The following is a 19,621-nucleotide window of genomic DNA, read 5'->3' on the forward strand; positions in this document are numbered from 1 at the left end:
GAATTCTTTAACTAAGTGTCAGGCCGGGTTGTAATGATTGGCATCTCCCATTTGCCTCTCCCACTAGACCATCTTGAGATCATTTATCTTTCAGTACGCATTCCCTTTCATTCATCCCTTGAGCAATTGTGTTTAAATTCAAGGCTATATAAATTGTAACTCTAGCACTCAGAAGTGTGAGGCAGGAGGATTGCCTTGTGTTCCAGGCCAACTTGGTCTACATAGTAAGTTTGAAGCCAGCTACATTTTGTCTAAATAAATTAAATCTTAATTATTGGGTCAATTATTGAGGTCCCAGACCTGGCAGGATAAAGAGAAGTTCGGGAGCTTGAAAATGGCTTCAGGTACATGCTGAGTTCGTGTCAGCCATGGGCTATATAAGACCCTGGCTCAAAAAGGTCACTACGTTCAGAAAAGCCTTAGACTCTCTCTGATGCCTAAAGACAAACAAAGCCAGACAGTAAAGTTCACCTGGGACACAGGTTTGGAAGAGGAGATGTACCAGAATCCCTAATACTCTACCTTATGCCATTTACACACACGATTCCTCAGGCTCCACATGATCAGATCATCTTTGTTCACAGCGTAGCCTGGGAAACTTGTATGCACATCACTAAAAAGCGAGGGGTAGCAAATCTATGTTCAATGCCTCAGGCTAATACTTATGAAATTAGAATTTGAAAATTCAACAAAAAAATAACAGCCAGATTTCCAAACGAAATGATCTGTTTATGTTTAGTGGAAAGGGGTGTGTTTTGGATGAGTTCTGTGGCCTGGGTGGGAATACCTCAGCCAGGTTGACACTGAGCCATTCACTGGGAGGTGTCAATGTGTGCTCATTCCCTAACCTGAAGTCACAAGGGAAAGGCTATGGTCCTGCTCCAGGCTGGCACTTCTATCTTTATGATCCCCACTGATGAGAAACTCCGTGTCTCAGGACAGAGCTCTTTCCCTACTGCAGTGGGCCCACCAGCCATTGAAAATGAGGTTAACACATTCTCACATAAATTAATGGCCCAGGAAGCCACTGTCCCTATCCCCCCCCCCTTCATCTCTAGCTTTATAGATGCTGAATGGGAGGGAAGCCCTTCCGCTGAAAACAAAAACACCTTTAACTAACATCAGAGGCAGCGTGCAGAATTTGTTCTGTATGGAGATGAAAAGGTAGCCACCGTCCAAAGGCCCTGATTGCCAAAGAGCACCTTTTTTTTTCTCCCCAAGTTAGGAAAGCCACAAATCCACAATAGGAAAATTTTAAGTTTAAAAAAAATATATTTTTTAAAGCATGCTTGGAATTTTTGAAAAATAAAAAAATTCATTTTGCATCATTTAGACTTGAAGTGACCTCAGTGGCCCAGGAAAGCTTTCCTCCCAGCCAGGCTTCTGAATGAGAAAATCATCTCTTTGCAGGATTTTTACCCCCTCTCCCTTCTTCAAGTGGCTGGAACCCCTTTTGTCAATGGCCTCCCGTGAATGCTGTTACTAATAAGCCTATTAATGAGTTTCCATGGCCGAGTGTGAATAGGTAAATAGGGCCCAATCTGTTGAGGTTTTGGGGGTGAGGGCAGAAAAGCCAGCAAGAACTCAAGGTGACAGTTTGAACTGAAGGCAGCTAGGCGGCAGGTTTCAGCTGAAAGAAACCCCAGACAAGACCACATTCTCCACCCTCCACCCCCTACGGGGCCTCCTTTCTTCCCAATTTCGCCCTTTTATAAAATGTCTTGAGTAGTCGCCCTTTTCTCTTTCCCCAGAAGGCCTCATGACGCCCCCTCCCCCACCACTCCAGGAATGATATGTCAGTGGAATGAAAGGGAACTGAGGGCAGCAGAAACCAGCGATCCTATCCATGGCAAGGAGCAAACAGTCAGTGCATCCCTGGGAGAGAAAAGGAGGAAAGGGGCCGCTGGGTCACTCTCTGTTGAGATTCGGATGTTTAATTTTAGTCATTTGTGTTTTAATGGGTTGTGTCTCCTTCACCCTGTGGAAAAGCTGGTTGAACAAAGGCTGTGTAGGACTGCCAGTGTGGGCCTGGCTACAGGCTTTCAGTCTTTACATGACATCTCTATAAGGTCCGAAGCATGGCTGAGTTCAAGCTCATGGGCCAGCACCACAGCCAGGCAACTTACTCCAGGATGAGAAAGGAACCCAATCAGTTTGTGGCATTTCAAATATATATTCATATACACATACACATATACCCTAGTGAAATGCCGTGTGTGTGTGTGTGTGTGTGTGTGTGTATCCCCCTCCCCATATTCACACTGAATGTCATCCAGGATTCTAAAATATATATGAACCTACTTCCCTGGGAATGTACGAGATATAGGGACTATAGGGTCATGGCCAAACATAGTGGTGAATACCTGTAATCCCAGCACTCAGGAGGTAGAAACAGAGAGAGAGTCAGAGGTTCAAAGACAGCCTCATGTAGAAAGCTGGGCTCCATGAGACTCTGGTGTATGAAGAGTAATGTCCTCTGAGTAGGAGCGTCTCCCTTTGATGCCAAGGGGTTGTACTCTTCAATAGTGGGAGGCCGTGTGGCAGCTCCCCCTTCTCTGTTAGGTCCTAGCATATATGAACTGGAGCCAGGTACTTCAGTCCCCTGAGTCATCTGTTTGCTCCATAGGTAGCAGAGGAGCTCCTCTATGTCATAGCTGTCACACGGATTCCAAAAAGCATGAACATATGAGGACAGGACAGACACTAAGCTACTCCCAGGGGTTCCCAGAAACTTTGGCACATGGAAGAAGCCATGTGTGTTCTATGATAATCACCAACCACTCCCACCTCGCAGGACCATCAAGGATTGAGCTTGTGGCTGCCCTATCATTACTGTGCTATTACTAAGGATTAGTAAGAGCCTCCATTAATATATTCTGGAGCCACCACTGCCGAAACACCCTCCCACCCCAGCAGAACGGCCCAATGAGAAACACCCAAGAGGTCGGCCTTAGCACCGCCTTGGTTGCACAGAACATGGTTTCCAGAGGGAACTAAGGCAGCTCTGTGCTGGTCAGTACCTGCTGTTTCTAAGTCCCTGGGGATATTGGAAGGTCTGTATGGGGCTGGGTAGAATGCACACATAAATATATATTTGGCCCTGTGGACCACCTTGCAAGGGGGAAACAGCATAAGCACAAAGATCCAGCAAATCTCATGTACTCTTCTCTCTGGAGTCCATACAACAGGGTTGCACATTCTCCTCCCCTTGCTGGATATTTGAATAAGTTCATAATTTTAAAATGTAGGTAGATGGTGCGGGCTCTCATCTCAACACTGCCCCCTTCTGCCCTGTGCCCAATGGACAAAGACAAATTCCTGCCATCTGTTAACCTGAATCTGAGAAGGGAGCCAGTTGGCTCGCTACTTAGTTAAGGCAGCCGCATGCACAGTTAGGATGCCACAAGTCCCTTGGTGGTTGACAAGGACCATGGGGCAACAGAAATCACATTAGGTCCAAGCACCCGGGTGTGGCTTTCTTCTTCTATCCTCATCCCTTAGCCTATTTGGCTTGAGTCCACATGCACGGTTGTCAAATGGGCTGGGATTCATATGGCGCTGTGCTCCGTACTATTTGCATAATTAAGGTGCCCCCACCCCCACACTCCTCTAGTCTAAAAGATAAGCTTCTGATGATCGCTGGCAGGTCTCTGAACATGCTGGCCTACACCTTGAGGCCCAAAGAAACTGAGAGGTTGTCATTTACCTGTCACTGAAGGGCATGACGTATTACAGGAACTTGGCATCTGTGTGGAAGAACAGACAGCTGTCTGCGAGCACTGCTCTTGACCCTTCTACTCAAAATAAGCCTCTCCCAGAAAAACACCTCCAATCCCGGCCCATCGATGGTTAAGAGCAACATATGGCTTGTCATTTCTGGCCTGCAAGCCTCCAGGCCCTTCCACAATCATCATCATCTTCTTCTTCATCATCTTCATCATCATCTTCATCATCATCACCACCACCACCACCACCATCATCACCACCACCACTACCATCATCATCATCATCCTCACCCCCAGCGCACTGGGACAACCTCCTCTACAGCAGTCCACCCCACACCCCTTCAGCAGACGGCAGAGAAGTTATGCATGTGGTTGTAACCAGCGCTTAAACAAATTATCATATGCAGTTCCTCCTTTAGTTCCCACCTGCAACATCCGTCCCCACCTGGAGCCCTGTGCTCCAGTTTAGTAGCACTAGCCACATTCTGAGAGTTCCAAAGCCATGTGTGGCTAGTGCTACCATGGTGAACAAAACACAGATGCGAGAGGCTTTTGCTACCGTAACGCTGCGCTGAATTGTGGGCCAGGCCCTTGCTTACTGCCTCCTCCTCCTGGAGGACCTCAGGTTCCTTCCTACCCATTCCCATCTGAGCTACTCCTGCATTGGAGTGGCCTGTATTGGAACATCTTGCATTGCCAGTGGGCCTCAGGACAGTGGCTCTCAACCTTCCTGATGCTGGGACCATTTAGTGTAGTTGTGATGACTCCCCTCCCCTAACCATAAAATATGTGTGTTTTCCAGTGGTCTTAGGTGACCCTTGTGAAAGGGTTGTTTGATCCCAAAGGGTCAAACCCCGAGAGGTCACGACCCACAGGTTGAAAACCGCTAACTCAGGAGAATGGACTCTTCTGCTTAGCATGGAGACAGTAAGGGAGAAACACTGGAGAGGGTTCCTTCAGTAAACAGAATGTTTACCTCTGCTCCTGTGAAAATGAGCCCACTCTGGCACTCCCTTGCGTCAGCCCTTGCTCTCCGAGGGACTTTCTATGGGCCTCCAGCTCCCCACTCTAAGACCTCACTGTTCCCTCAAATCCTCAGAAATTCACAGCTGTGAAGACCCAGCGAGAAGTGCTTGCTGGTTCAAGATGGCCATGATTCCAAGCCCAGCAGAGACTGACCTTCTACAAGAGTCCTGGGAAAGGGAGCTGGGTAGGCAGTGCTGAATTATCACACGTGGAAAGGCATAGCCTCTGCCTCTCCGGGTTCACAAGGCTTGGCCCTGCCTGGCACGCTAGAGCAGTTTGGTGAGCTGTGCTTATCGCTGACAGGCCTACAGATAGATTCTCGCTGATTGACGGTGATTGAAACATAGCCTCTTTGGATCTCTTTATAGGGTGTCCGGGAAGCATATTTCAATGAGGTTTTACACACAGTGGGCTCTACCTGGAAATTAGGGAGAGAGAGCCATTTTTGCGCAAGTCTGACTTAGCCGTGTCATTCCCCTTGTTTGCGGTGACCCAGTTTCCATGGAGCGCGTGCCTCTTTTTCTGCCGATTTCTGCGTTTTCGTTATCTATTTCTCCAGGGTGTGTGTCTATTTTGTCCAAATGTGTAAAGAAGTTGCCTTAATAAACCAAAAGGGAGAGAAAAAACAAAAGGATTTTGCTGCCAGGATCCTCCTAAACTCCAAGGAGGAAGCAGAGAATACAGGTCAGGACGCACATAAAGTCACTAACCCAGTAACCCTTTTAGGGTCTCAGAGCTCCTATATTTTATCTCCAGGCTGGGGATAAAGGCCATCAAGGAGTAGGGAGATTTCTTTAACAGATTTCTAAGAACAGTGCTGAGCAAAAGTTAACTCCTAATTTGAGCTGACACTCGGGGACCCAGGAAGCAGAAGGCTCCAGGTGAAGGAGACCTAGGACCTCAGGTCGGGGAGCCTGGAGGCTCTTTGTTCTTCAACCTCTGCGCAAGAGGTAGATGCTCAGCAGACGCTCGCGCCCCCGTGTGGCCGTGGGCGTCCCTGCGGGCAGAAGAAGGGAGGGCAGGCCGGAGGACAGCACTCCGTGGCCTGGCAGGGTGCAAGAGAAGGGGCTTCCAGGGCAGCAGAAACACGGGTCATTCACTGTTCCCAGCTTCCAGTGGGTCCTGGAGTGTAGCCGATGCGGTGATTGGTGGGGAGGCGTGTCTGTAGAAAGAATCCAGCTGGTTACCCAATCCTAGCTGAGATGGACAGTCTTATCCCTTGGTGTCTTGAGAGGGCATCCAGCCGGAATGGCGAGCATCAGCAGTCTGGAATGCTACTACTTCAGGTCTCTTCTCTGTCCACAGGGTGTGGAGTCCCAGGAAGGCTGTTCCATATTTCCAGCTAGTGGCCCCTTCTCTCCACTTGGATGAACAAGGTTCCAAACAACCTCAGCAGCTTTGCCTTAAGCTGGTCTCCTTTCTGCCCTTAGCACATCTTGCTGGATTCTACCTGCACTGTTGGCCTCCCAGCTCCCTTCTACCAAGGCTATTCAGTGCCCCACTCTGGGCTATATCCTCTTGTGAAAACCACCATATAGCCATTCTTCCTGTTGTGGATACAAACTGTATCGCCTGTCTCCTTGCTATGATAAAACACCTGACCAAAGCAACTTAAGGGAGGAAGGATTTCTTTTGGCTCAATCATGTCTGGAATGCCATCGTGGTAGGGCTTGAGGCAGCTGGACATTTTGTTCCAGTGAGGAAAAGCGAAGCCCTATTTCTCCTTTTTATTCTATCCAGGAGCTTCACCCAGAGAATGGTGACACTCATATTTAGGATGTACCTACCTTCCTCAATTAATTTAATCTAGATGATCCCTTACAACTACGCAGAGACACGTGTTTCCATGGTAATTCTAAACCTCATCAAATTAGCAGTCATAGTTGACCATTCCAGGTCCTTTAGGATCCTGGCCAGTTCTGCCTCCTCCCCACTCGTCACCTGCCCAGAAGTGGGAACCATTACCTTCCTTGTCCACAAAGTCACCTTGAGTTTTGATAGGTCCCCATTTACAGGACCATGATTCTACACTCTTAGCATGGGAAGGGGCTTCCTGGAAGACATTCACTGGCTGCTTACTTTATCCTAGCCACTGTGATCGTGGTCTTCTAGGGCGTATCTGCCTTCAAGCACAAGAACCCTGAAAGGTAGCACTAGGTGACCCTGGTAACAAGCCAAGCTTTGGTGTTGGGAGCTTAGCCAAGTACATTGTTGTCATGGGGAAGGGAGCTTTAGAGATGCTGACAGTGCCTCTGTGGGCTGCATCTTTGACTGACCCTAGTGCCTACAAACCTACAGCTGTAATCCAGCTGTAATGGACGCTGCGTCTGATCCTTCTTCCTATAGACCCATGTATAAAATGAGGTCCAATCAGCTCTGCGGCTCTCCAGGGAGGTCCTCTGTCTATAGACTCAAGCTCTTTTTCCCCCTGCATAGTCCTGGCTGTTCTGGAACTCACTCTGTAAACCAGGCTGACCTCAAACTCAAGAGATCCACCTGCCTTTGACTCCTGAGTGATTAAAGGTGTGCACCACTAGGCTGGAGAGATGGCTCAGCAGTTAACAGTAGGTGGATGACCTTCCAAAGGTCCTGAGTTCAGTTCCCAGCAACCACATGGTGGCTCACAACCATCTATACTGGAATCTGATGCCCACTTCCGGCCTGCAAGCAGAAAGAGTATTCATTTCCATAAAATGCATAAATGAATCTTTTTTTAAAAAGCAGAAAGATCCCAAACAAATTACCTGGTAGACCATAAGTTCTTAGAAAGAAAAATGCAAACCAAAATATCCTGACAGAAACTAATGAGCAGAAGCTGAGGAACAGGGTATTCACTCACTCAGGCCGAGTTGGTCCTTTGCGGGTTGGGGGTGAGTGTGTTCCACCATCACCCAGCTCCGTGTCCACATACTCAACCAACTGAGAGAGAGATACATTTATACATTATATATATATATATATGTATTTATATTTGATGTATATATACTCTGTATGCCTGTCGTTTTCCCCAAACCATGAAGTAGAATAACTCTTCACGTTACATTTACACTGTTCATTTCCGTACCAGAGCCTCTAGGCCCCAATCTTGATGGAGCCCTGTTCTAACCCTGGCCTCATATGCCTCTGCTTCTCTCTGCTGAGTGACACTGGGTAAATTGTGTGGCCATCCAGAGCCCCTACCTCCCTATTGATGAACTATAACTCTCAGACCTAACTGGCTTTGAAACTGACCATCCTTAGGTAGTGAGCGACAGTCTCGGGCAGAGTGCTTCCTCTCTTTCTTCTAATGGGCCCTCCATGTGGCCCAGAAAGCCACTCTATCCATAGCTTGAGTTTGCTTTCCTGGGCCTCTGTGGTCACCTGGGCTTTCATAGCGACTTATGTATACATTGATAGAGCTTTTCACACCTTGGGCAGTAGTTACAATCATGTCCTTTTTTTCCTGGGCTTCCTGTTAAATGAGCTACCAGCCGGAAGCAGAACCTAAACCATTGAAAATGCTGTGCTAGTTGGTCGTCAACTGTGTATGCAGAATGCCCATCAGTTCTTGCCACCATGATGGCCGTCATGAAACCTCAACCTTAGAGCACCAGATTTCCAGGAGTCACAGTGAAGTAATGACTCTCGGGAGGAAGCCTGGACACTGGCTGTCCCTCAGCATGCAGGGACCACATGCCCCAAGAATGATACACCATTACTTCCCTAGGTTTTCTGTTGGGTTAGCTGGGGACTTAGGAGGCATGGTACCAGCCTGTTACAGCACTCCTTTCAGCTGTTGATGGGACTGTGGCACCCCATCTTGACAACACTATCCCTATACTAACTCAGGTACAAACAGCTTTTGTCCTTGAAGAAGACAGAAGAATTCCTGCTCCAAACATGTCCTGCCTCCAGATCCTTTTCTTCTCGGATCTCGCCCTGCTACCAGCTCTGGTCCTCCAAGGGTGCTTTCTGTTGGGATCTCTTCATCCTTGTGAGTGGTCTCTGGTGACCTCATCAGTCCATATGCCCCTCCCTCATCCTCCTTTCCTCTCTGCCACTGTCTTATTCCCAGATCCCCTCTATCTACTCTGTTGGCCTCTGCCACACATTCCTTAGCTCCTCTGTCTGGGTCTTTGGTTTCAGTTTGACTTGGGTTCCATGGCAGCTAGGTCACCTAGCCTCCCTATGCTGTGCGTTGGTTGCCACATCTGCTCTGTAAATGGCTTATAGCTCCCTCTTCTGCTATAACCACTTGCCGTGAGCTCACAGACTAAAAACTGCATAAAGATGCTCTTGCTGGCTCAAGGGCCAGAAATCTGGGTGAGCCCTGCTGCTCACAGATGCTGTAGGTAAGAATCTGCCTCTACATTCACACAGGGTATCCTCTGGATTCTGCTCTGGCACTCTGCATCCCAGGGCAGGTACATCGTGCATTTATCAGGAAGCCTATCTCAGCTCCTCTCTCCAGTCTCAAAGTAGGCACAACATATGCGTGCTTCTCGGTGCCATGCAGAGCAGCGCCTTATCTGCTGTTTCCCATCTCTGCTCTAGCTTCGAGAAGTTGTCTCTTTTGAAGAGTTCATCTGCTTGGAGAGATGGCCGATCCAAATAACCTAGTGAGTATTTTTGTTTATTTATTTATTTTTTTATTTTTGAGACAGGCTGTCCTAGAACTGGCTCTGTAGACCAGGCTGGCCTTGAACTCAGAGATTCACCCGTTTCTGTCTCCCAAGCGCTGGGATTAAAGGCGTGCACCACCACCGCCCTGCAAATAACCTCCTGGTTTAAAAGTACTTTTTCCACCTGCAAAGTTACTTTCCTAGATTCAGGGTACTGAAAGAGGAATGTCCTGAGGGGAACCAAACAGAAAAGAATACGCCTTGCTTCAGAGAGAGAGAGAAAAAAAATCTTCTCCAGAGGCTGTTACATAAAAACTAAGTGACTGGAGGACGAGCCAACTCTCTCACAGGCTCTGGAGGCTGCAAGTCCCTAAGGAAGAGGTCTATGAGGCTGAGCTCTTTTGTTACACCCACAGGAAACTCCTTCCTCTCCTTCTCTAGCTCCCAGAGATTGCCTGCCATCCCAAACCACCAGGCATTCTTACAGTCCCTTGGCGTGTACCTTGGCCCTTCAGTGGCTGCATCTACTGTCACTTCATCTGGTGTCCCTCCCATGTGTCCTTGGTTAACTTGCCTCTTCTTAGAAGGACATCTGTTGTATTGAATGGGCCCATCTTAAGGAACTTAACTTGATGACATCTGTGAGACCCCACAGTCAAACAGTAATTCAATCCTGGGTGCCCCAAACAGAGACGATGCTAGGAGAGCCTTTGACACAGTGCTGCTACTAGCTGATTTAATACTCAGTAGCAGACGGCCATGCCCAGGGCCGGTCCCTTCTAGTCCACTGTGGGTGCCAACCAGAATGGCAAGTGAGAGAATGTCCATAACCACGCCTCTCCTTAGCCATGCTTCTCCTTAGCCTGCTAGACCATCGACCCCTGCCCATCTTGAGAGCAACTCTTCCACTGCTCTTTACTGGGACTGGCTCCTGCCTGTGTGACCTTTCACCTCTTCTGGGCCATCCAGGTTCACATCTTGGGCAGTCTTCAGATCTCACTATTCTGGGAGGCTGCTGACCTCCCCACTTCCCTCTCCACCACTCCAGGGTGCCGCCCCCTCTGGCAGGGCAGACTGAGTACAGGAGCTGACATCCTCACCATCCTGCTACACAGCTGGCTAGAGAAAGAGCCAGGCTGTTAGGAAACTCAGAGTGAAGATGCCACTCACCCAGGGGATTAAGACATGGGATGTGTCTGCTCTGGGGCCTGCACAGTTCAGATGAGTGATTTTCAGGCAAGAAATGACCAGTCTGCTCATCCTGGTCCCACAGTGATCGGTCTTACAATGACCTTTTCTTTCTAGAAAGAAAAACAACATTCAAATCCTTTGGTAAGAGGTAGCCTACCTCCCCACACCCCCACTCCTTTTTTTTTTTAAAAAAGACAGGTTCACATAGCTGAGGCTAGCCTCAAGCTGACTGGGCAGAAGATGACCAGGAACTCTTGCCCCTCCTACCCTCACCTCCCAAATGCTAGAGTTACAAAGCGCATGCCACCACGCTTGATTTATACCATGCTGGGGGATGGAAGCCAGGACTTCACGCATGCTAGGCAAGCACTCTACCAAATGAGCTACACCCCAAGGCCCCCTAGCCCTTTCCCCTCCCAGTACCCGCCCTGACTCACATTAAGGATTCAGACAAGATGCTGGGTGCCGACTGGTCCCTCATGCTTGTTCACTTACTGACCTAACGTTGGCCTGCCTTAGGCTGCCGAGGGGGAAGAATTGATACATCCCTTCATCCGTCTAGGGATCTCACACCATGTTTCCAAGACACATTTAATAAATCAGTACGCAGGCAGACACAGAGCGGTCCCCAGCCACAGTTTTGTGGAGAGCAAAGAATGACTTCCAAACACTTCAGCGCTCTGACCTTCCTCATTTCCGGAAGTGCCCTTAAGCTCACTTCCACAGGCACACAAGGGAATGGAGCTGGAGAAAGATGAGGGACAGCTGTCGCTGCTGGGGGAGCAGAAGAGGCAGGCAGGGCCTCACAAGCCATTGTTCCTCTTTGGAAGGGGAATGTTTCCCAGAGTCTCACCATTTTGACCTCACCAGAGACTAACACTGCCCAGGAAGGAACAATCATGGTTTGTTAAATGAACAAATCAATAAAATGGTTTCAGGCTGCTGGAGAAGATTCTAGAACACCTCTACTCACCCACCCCAGCCCCTGACACACACTGCAAATGAAGCTTGATTTTAAACCCACACATGTCAGAAGCAGGCTGCCCTCCTCATGCCCTGTCAGAGGGTAGTGTGTTCAAGAAAAGTAGAGTGCCCCCTCAGCCACAGTGGGTCAGAGCTGAGAGCCGCAGCCACAAGGGAGGCAGAGCCGTTTGCAGCTGCTTATGTGATGTGTATCTGATGGATAAATAAACTTCATTTTCCAGGGCTGCCAATCCTTAAACATGCACAAGTATACATTCGCTCAGAAACCTAAAAAAAATAAACAAGTACGGTATGTTTGACTGGATCTTCTTAGCACCCCAGCTACTCGCCTTTCAGCTGCTTAATAAACTCGGTTTATGGGTCCCTCCTACAGGCCTGTGTGGAGCAGTTCCGCTCTGAGGAATCGGTCCCTGTAGGGTTGGAGGCGGGAGGAAGAAGGGGAAACTCAAGCGGAAAATCTTTGTTACAGCCCCTGTTTCTTCTGGACAGGTGACATTCTAAGAGGTGGCACTGAAGCTGCCTGCTGCCAGCTGTAGCTCAGCCTGAACTGGGGATGTCAGTCAGGCCAGGCAAGGAACCCCTGGGGTGGCAAGCTGGGACTGCCACCCAGGCATGTTAGATGAGAACCTGCCATTCTCATTTCTTTGTCCTCTGAGGGACATACAGACCAGGACAAGAGGAGAGGACGGAGATTTGGCTATAGGCTTCTCCTGTCTCCATCAATCTGGAATCAGGTACTAGAAGCCTTTTGCTTCCTCTCTTGACCCAAGCTGCCATGATGGGAAGAAGGGTCCACTTACCCATGTTTCTCCCACAGCGTGCCTGGGAGCGCCACAAGAGGCCATCATCCACTCCCTGAGAGCCCATGTGGTAGTAGGCCCTGGTTTCGGTGCTCACTGGCCATTCTTCAGTAAGTAATACAGTCTAACAACCCGGAATCCATCAGGAGCTAGAAGCCCAGACAAGCCTTAAGAGTTTGGCCAAGGACTTGTATGAAAGAAGAAAGAAACACAGAGAATCTTTCTAAGATTTTTCTTCCTAAGAAAGACTAGAAGAAAACTGTGAGAGCATTTTCAGCTATGCAAACCAAGACTGAACTTTCAAAAGCATATGTTACTGACAGGCTGAAAGAGGGGGTGGGAAGGTATGCAGATGACATGCAATCTGTAAGAACCCCTTCCCCTCAGGTGTTTGAATTGAACCAAGTCTCTTAAGACTGTGTGTGTGTGTCTGTGTGTGTGTGTCTGTGTGTGTGTGTGTGAGAGAGAGAGAGACAGACAGACAGAGAGAGAGAGAGAGAGAGAGAGAGAGAGCACTTTCAGGGGCCAGAACAGGGTATCATATCACATCCTGTGGAGCTGGAGTTGCGGGTGGTTGTGAGCCACTCAATGTGGATGCTGGAAACCAAACTTGGGTGTTCCAGAAGAACAGGAAGCACTCTTGACCAATAAGCCACCCCTCCACACTGAACCACAATTCTTTCACATGTTAGATAAGAACTCACCAGTGAGGTACACACCCATCCCTGTATCCCAGATTATAAAAATAACTTGAAGGGCTGGAGAGATGGCCCAGCAGTTAAGAGCACTGGCTGCTCTTCCAGAGGGCCTGAGTTCAATTCCCAGCAACCACATGGTGGCTCACAACCATCTGTAATGGGATTCGATGCCCTCTTCTGGTGTGTCTGAAGACAGCTATAGTGTACTTGTATACATAAAATAAATCAATCTTTAAAAATAATAACTTGAGGTGGTCCCCAGGAAAGATTAATTCCCCAGTTCCAGGATCCCCATATGTTCCTGGGGCAAGGTGGGTAGTCTGCCTGGGAAATGAAAGGTGGGCAGGGTTGACTCCAAGGACTCCTTTGGTGCTGATGTTGGGGAAGGCATTGACCAGGTCCAGTGTGCATTCTTAATTCACATCCTTACCACCATAGTGCTTTGTAAGAAATGAGGAAAACATGTTGTTAGCCTTCAGAAATCCTGTTAGCAAGCCCACTTCTAGGCTTCTCAGTATATTAAATGGTTCAAACTGCAACAACTGTTTACTACCACATAGTTCTGCTCTCGACTGGGCTCAGAAGGGTGGTTCTTCTAAGGTGGTTCTTCTTTTTTATGGTGGTGATCCCAAACGATACTCTTTCCCGAAACTCATGTGGCTGGCAGTCCATGCTAGCTATCAACAGAAGTATTTCACTTTCTTGCCATGTGCCTCTCCACAGGACTGAACTCCTCATAGTATGGTGATGGGTTCCAAGCAAGAGCATCCCAAGCAAGTGGAAAGCTACAAAGCTCCAGCCAGGGTCATAATCAAGCATCATTTTTCACATCTCATTGAGCAGATGGGAGGCATGACAAGAAACTAGAAGTCTTCACCCCACCACAGGTCATTGTGGGAGAATGGAGAACATCTCTTACTTTGACTGCATCCTTTTGATGCTAAGAAACCTTACTTATGGGAAAGGACAGGATAATCAGTCATAACCAATAAGGAGACATATGGGATATATATATAGTCTCAGTCCTAAAAACAGAAACATCTGCACCTTCTCTTCTGCATATGAGAGGGGCAGAGCCTGCACTACTCATCTGCATATGAGATGGGGTGGGGCCTGCAATGGCCTGCTCTGGCCCCCATTTTCTTCTTTCCTCTTGCTTTTGCAGGTTGTATATACAAACAGGAAGTCCCTGTTGGTCACAAAAACCCACTTCAGGTCCATGGGTGACATCAGACAAGGAAACCCACTTCCCTTCCTCACCTTTTAATCCCAAACTCCAAACACAGTATCTCCACGCTTGCATTTTACCAGTGGCAGAACTATGAGTCATAGGCGTGGCGATGAATCCCAGGGCTTTGTTCACGTGTGAGAAGTCACAGCTCCATAGACACAGCCCACACAGGACAGAAAGGTTCCCCCTTGCTCCTGGATTTTAACTCATTTCCCTAACCCTGCCTGACACACATATACAGACCACAGATGTCACATCCTCAGCCCAGCTGGGCCCTCAGGACCTCCTGCATATCCAGAAGGCCGGTTCTATTCATTCCTGGGCAAGTTGGGGAGGGGGTGTCAGAAATCACTTTAAATCACTTTAAATGCCTCTCCAGAGAGTAACAGAAAAAGCAGAGCAGATTTCCAGAATCTATCATCCCCAAGGCAATTCCAGAGCACAGGAAGGTGACAGCGTCCCCTCCGGCTCTGCAGCCTGCACAGGGCTGGCTGCTGCCCTCAGACCCTATGTATTTGTCAATTTTAAAATTACACTTATTCCCTCTCTCCTACCCTCCCTCCCTCCCTCTCTATGTGTGTATGTTCATGCATGTGGATATGTCCCTGTACCACTGGGCATGTGTTGAAGTCAATGTGCAACTTGTGGGAGTTGGTTCTCTCCTTCTACAGTTTGAGTCCTAGAGATAGAACTTGGGTTGCCAGACATGGTGACTGGTGCCTTAGCTCATTGAGCCATCTTGCCAGCCTGCCGCATATCTTTCTACCTTCTTTTGTGAGGTTTCCTCAATACAAATTTAAAATCAAACACCTGAAACAAGCAAGACTGTTGGTCCCCAAATCAAAGCATGGCCTAGTTTTGGATTTTTAAAAAGACACTTTATAGGGGCTGGGAAGATAGCTCAGAGGTTAGAGCACTGGCTGTTTTCCCAGAGGACCCTGGTTCAGTTCCCAGTATCCACATGGATGTTCCCAACCACCTATAATTCCAGCTTCAGGAGATGCAACTTTTTTTGGGGGGTGGGCTCCTGGGGTACCAGGCAAACACACAGTGCTCGACACAAGCAAAACACTCAAACACTGAAAATAGACTTTAAAAAATATATAGACAACCTACAATAAATACACAAGAAATTCTAGACACGTTCCACCAAGTCATAGGTTTGTTTATTTATTCATTCAACTAGCACTTAACAGCAAACATGAGCAAGATGCTTGTGTCGTTTGGAAGGGAACACTGGTGCTGAACAGACAATTACAAGTGTAAGCCGAGGGGCATGAAAGGGAGGCCTCTGTGCCCAAAGGACATACACATATATGCACATAACAACAATTAATTAAGACAGAGGCCATGAATTTGGAAAAGGGCAAGAAGGGGTATGTGGAAGAGTCTGGAGGGAAGAGGAAAATGATGTAATTATATTATAATCTCTAATAAAAATTAAAAATAAAGTGACTCGTTGGCTGGCGAGATGACTCAGGCGGTGGAGATGCCTGCCGCCAAGTCTGATTATTCTAACTCCCAACACTCGCAGGTGGAAGGAAAGAACTGCCAATGCAATTGGGCTCTGACCTCAGTGTGTGCCCTGTGACACACAGGCTCCACCCCACCTGTGTGTGCACACACTATAAATAAATCTAAAATTTATTTTAATGAACTCTTATATTTTTGGTTGTGAGCCTAGCCTTAAGTGGCTGAGCCATCTATCTCTTCAGCCCGTTAATGAATAGCGTTGTCTGTTCTGTATATTTCAGTTCTGTGGCTATAAGCCAAAGTCCTTAGCGAACATGTAACGTACTTTGAACAAATGATTGATGGCCTGCCCTGCCTGGCACCGCATGCTGGTTGTTTTCGGTCCCACATTTGGGATGGGCACCAGTGACCAAATATCATACACAGATGTGTCTAAATGTCACACCACTGAAGTAAATACACATGACCTCAATGGAAAGCCAGCTGCCTCTCCTGGATGGAACCCCAGAGCCTTACAGGTAAGACAAATACCAACCAATACTTAACTTCTTTGGGGGTTTTGTTTGCTTGTCTGTTTGTTTATTTGTTTGGGAAGTGAGTAGTGGTCCCCCAGCCTCTGTTCTAGGCACCCTTTCCAGTATCTATTTTGCATGATAAAAAAATTCACATTGGGGCTGGGGAGACGGCTCACTGGGCAAAGCTCTTGCTGCTCAAAGTTGAGGACCTGAGCTCAGATCACTAGAACCCACTTAAAGCAGGCACAGAAGCAACATCTGTACTGCCAGCATGCCTAAGGCAAGAGAGAAACATAGACAGGAGAGCCCCAGAAAGCGAGATGCAGCAGGGAGCAATGACAGAGTCCCTGTCTTAAACAAGCTGGAAGGCAAGGACTGGCAAAGGAGGCCGTCTTCTGACATCCACATGCATCCCATAGCATATTTGTGCACCCATACTTACACGTGAGCACATACATACAATAAGATAAAAAAAATACTGACAGTAGTAGTAGTAGCAGCAGCAGCAGCAGCAGCAGTAGTAACCTTGTATGGACTTGGTAAGGTTGCTGATCTCAAACTGTTGTCCCCGTTACTGGTGGCCTTGTGAAGGGGGCATGAGCAGCCTCAGCATCACTTTGATGGGACATCAAGTCCCTGTCCTGAACCTGTGGAAGCTGAGAAGGTTTGTTTGCGTGTGTGTGTGTGTGTGTGTGTGTGTGTGTGTGTGTGTGTGTTCCAAAGACACATAGCAAGGGTCCAAACAAAAGATTCAGGTATTTCAGAGCTATCCCCAGACTGCCGCCCCCCCCCCCAGAGGAAGAGCCTTCTCTCAGCTAGGCATGTTGGTACCCTTGGATCTGGAACTCAAGGATGCTGAACACCTTAATTGCACATGTCGTCTAAGTTGGTTTATTGCATGAGACTTCTGCTAAAGATCAGTGTGATAACTGCACAAATCAGGGATTCCTTCTAGTAACTTCACAGCATTCTGGGCACAGTTCTAGACTAGCCAGTGTAGGGGGTAAGGTAGTGAGGACCCAGCTAAATAATTAAATAAGTAAAACCTCACTTTATGCCCATACGGATTACATTCCAGGAGAGACAGATCACAAACAAGTAGATAAAAAGATTATCAAAGCCCAAAACAGTCTAAGGAGAAAGACGATTGATGCCCTGACTGATGTGTCTATGTGAAGAGCAATCCGTGCACTGAGCATTTGGGGACCTCATAGGAATACAGAGCCGCTAGGAGGCCAGGGACCACATGTAATATAGACACAGGATTGAATGCTCCTTGCTGAGGCCCAGTGGTTTCTTTCTCCATAGAAAGTACCTGAGGGAAACTGAGGATGGAATCAGCATGACTTGAAGAATTCCAGGAATTGCAGACAGTAGACCTAACCTGCATACCTTGACCCACATGACCTCTGCAGTAGAACTCCAGGCGAACTGCCTCAGCATCCAGGTGCCTCCAGAAACTGTATAAAATAAATAAATTAATCGGCTTCCACCATTAAAACTGCTATCTTCATGCATGTGCATACGTACGTACATGTGCATGTGAGTGAGTGTGTATGTGTGTGTGTGTGTGTGTGTGTATGTGTGTTTGTGTTGGCACACACAGAACAGTAGATTTGACCTGAAGCTATGAGATGTAGCTCTGTACCTGGCTATGGCTGCAATCACTCATAGCAAGAAAACCACTTTGGACCCATCTCCTTATGTCACACACCCTGACAACTGCCCCAGCACCATGTCTCCAGAGTGCTACAGGTAATGAATACCTTGGGATCCAATGACATCCGAGCCAAGTCCTGTCCCTTACAAGTACTCACCATCCCAGCTCTGGTGTCCTCATCCACCCATAGGGCCAACATCACCTGCCTCCTTCCCCCTGCAGCATCTTGGTACCGTGCACAGGGCACAGATAGTTTTAGCTCAGATCAGGAAGCCTGAGAAGGACACCCATCCACAAGATAGACAAACCAGGACCCTTAGCTGGAGTTTGAAGACTGTTAGCTGCCATGACTGGAAGTTCTAGAGATTTGGTGCTAGATGGAAAATTTTATCAGGAAATGTCAGAAGCCACAGAGAAAGAAGTATTTAGAGGAACCATTGAAAACTGCTGGCTAGAGGGATGGGGAGACAGGCCAGGCAATAAGTGCATGCCTTGCAGTCACGAGGACCTAAGTCTGCTCCCTCAGAACTCAGATAAAGAACCTGGGTATCAGGGCTGCAGAGATGGCTCCGTGGTGAAGAGCATGCACTGCTCTTGTAAAGGACCCAAGTTTGGCTACCAGCTCTCAACTCAGAATTTCTCAAGACTCCAGCTGGAGGATCTAATACCCTGACCTCCCCAGGGCAGGCACCTATAGTTCTCACATGTACAACCCCCCCCACACACACACAGGTGCACACACACACACATGTGAATACATGCACACAATTTAAAAATAATAATAATAAATATTTTTAAGATTTATTTGTTTATTTTATGTATGTGTGTACACTGTAGCTGTCTTCAGACACACCAGAAGAGGGCATCAGATCCCATTACAGATGGTTGTGAGCCACCATGTGGTTACTGGGAATTGAACTCAGGACCTCTGGAAGTGCTCTTAACCACAGAGCCATCTCTCTAGCCCCAATAATAAATATTTTAAAAATCCAGGCATGATATTGCCTGCTTTTGAACCCAGCATTGAGCAGGTTAAAAGAGTCAAATCTCTTAGATTCTCTGGCCAGCCACCCTAGCTAAGCTGACAGGTGAATGGTACCTGAGGAATACACCGGAAAGTGACCTGTGTCCTCCACATGCAAACACATAGCATAAAGACACAAGCAGTTACACATATGCACACACATATGGCAATAAGTGCCATGCAAGAGACTCTCCTCAAATGTTGGCAATGGAATGCCCACACTTCCTGCTTTTCTTTGACTACTAAAGCTTTTATTTTACTTTATTTTATTTTGTTTTATCTTTTCCTATTTCAGACCCTCATTCAAACAAGCCAGCAATACCTGGAAGAGCAATGCTGTTATGGGATATTTGAACCTGTTTCTAGTTGTGGTGTGGATCGGCCCTTAGCACACAGCTTTAATCCCTCTGGCTAGAATAGGGACAAGTCCTTATTACTCACCTGCAACCCCAAACAATGAAGGTAAAGTTAGTTTGTAGAAGGAAGCAGCCATGTTTGAAAGTGATGTCTAATTGAGTGGCAGAAAAAGGGACGAATCAAAGAAAGATTTGACAGAATAGGGTACACCCAACTCTCAAGAGAAAAGAGAGGAGGGGGAAACTACTCAACGGGGAGGCAGACAGTACAGGAGGAAGAGGGTACAGTACAGGAATACAGTAGACAAACAGTACAGACAGTACAGGAATACAGTAG

Source organism: Mus caroli, chromosome 7, assembly GCF_900094665.2.
Source record: "Mus caroli chromosome 7, CAROLI_EIJ_v1.1, whole genome shotgun sequence".
In the NCBI taxonomy this organism is placed as follows: domain Eukaryota; kingdom Metazoa; phylum Chordata; class Mammalia; order Rodentia; family Muridae; genus Mus; species Mus caroli.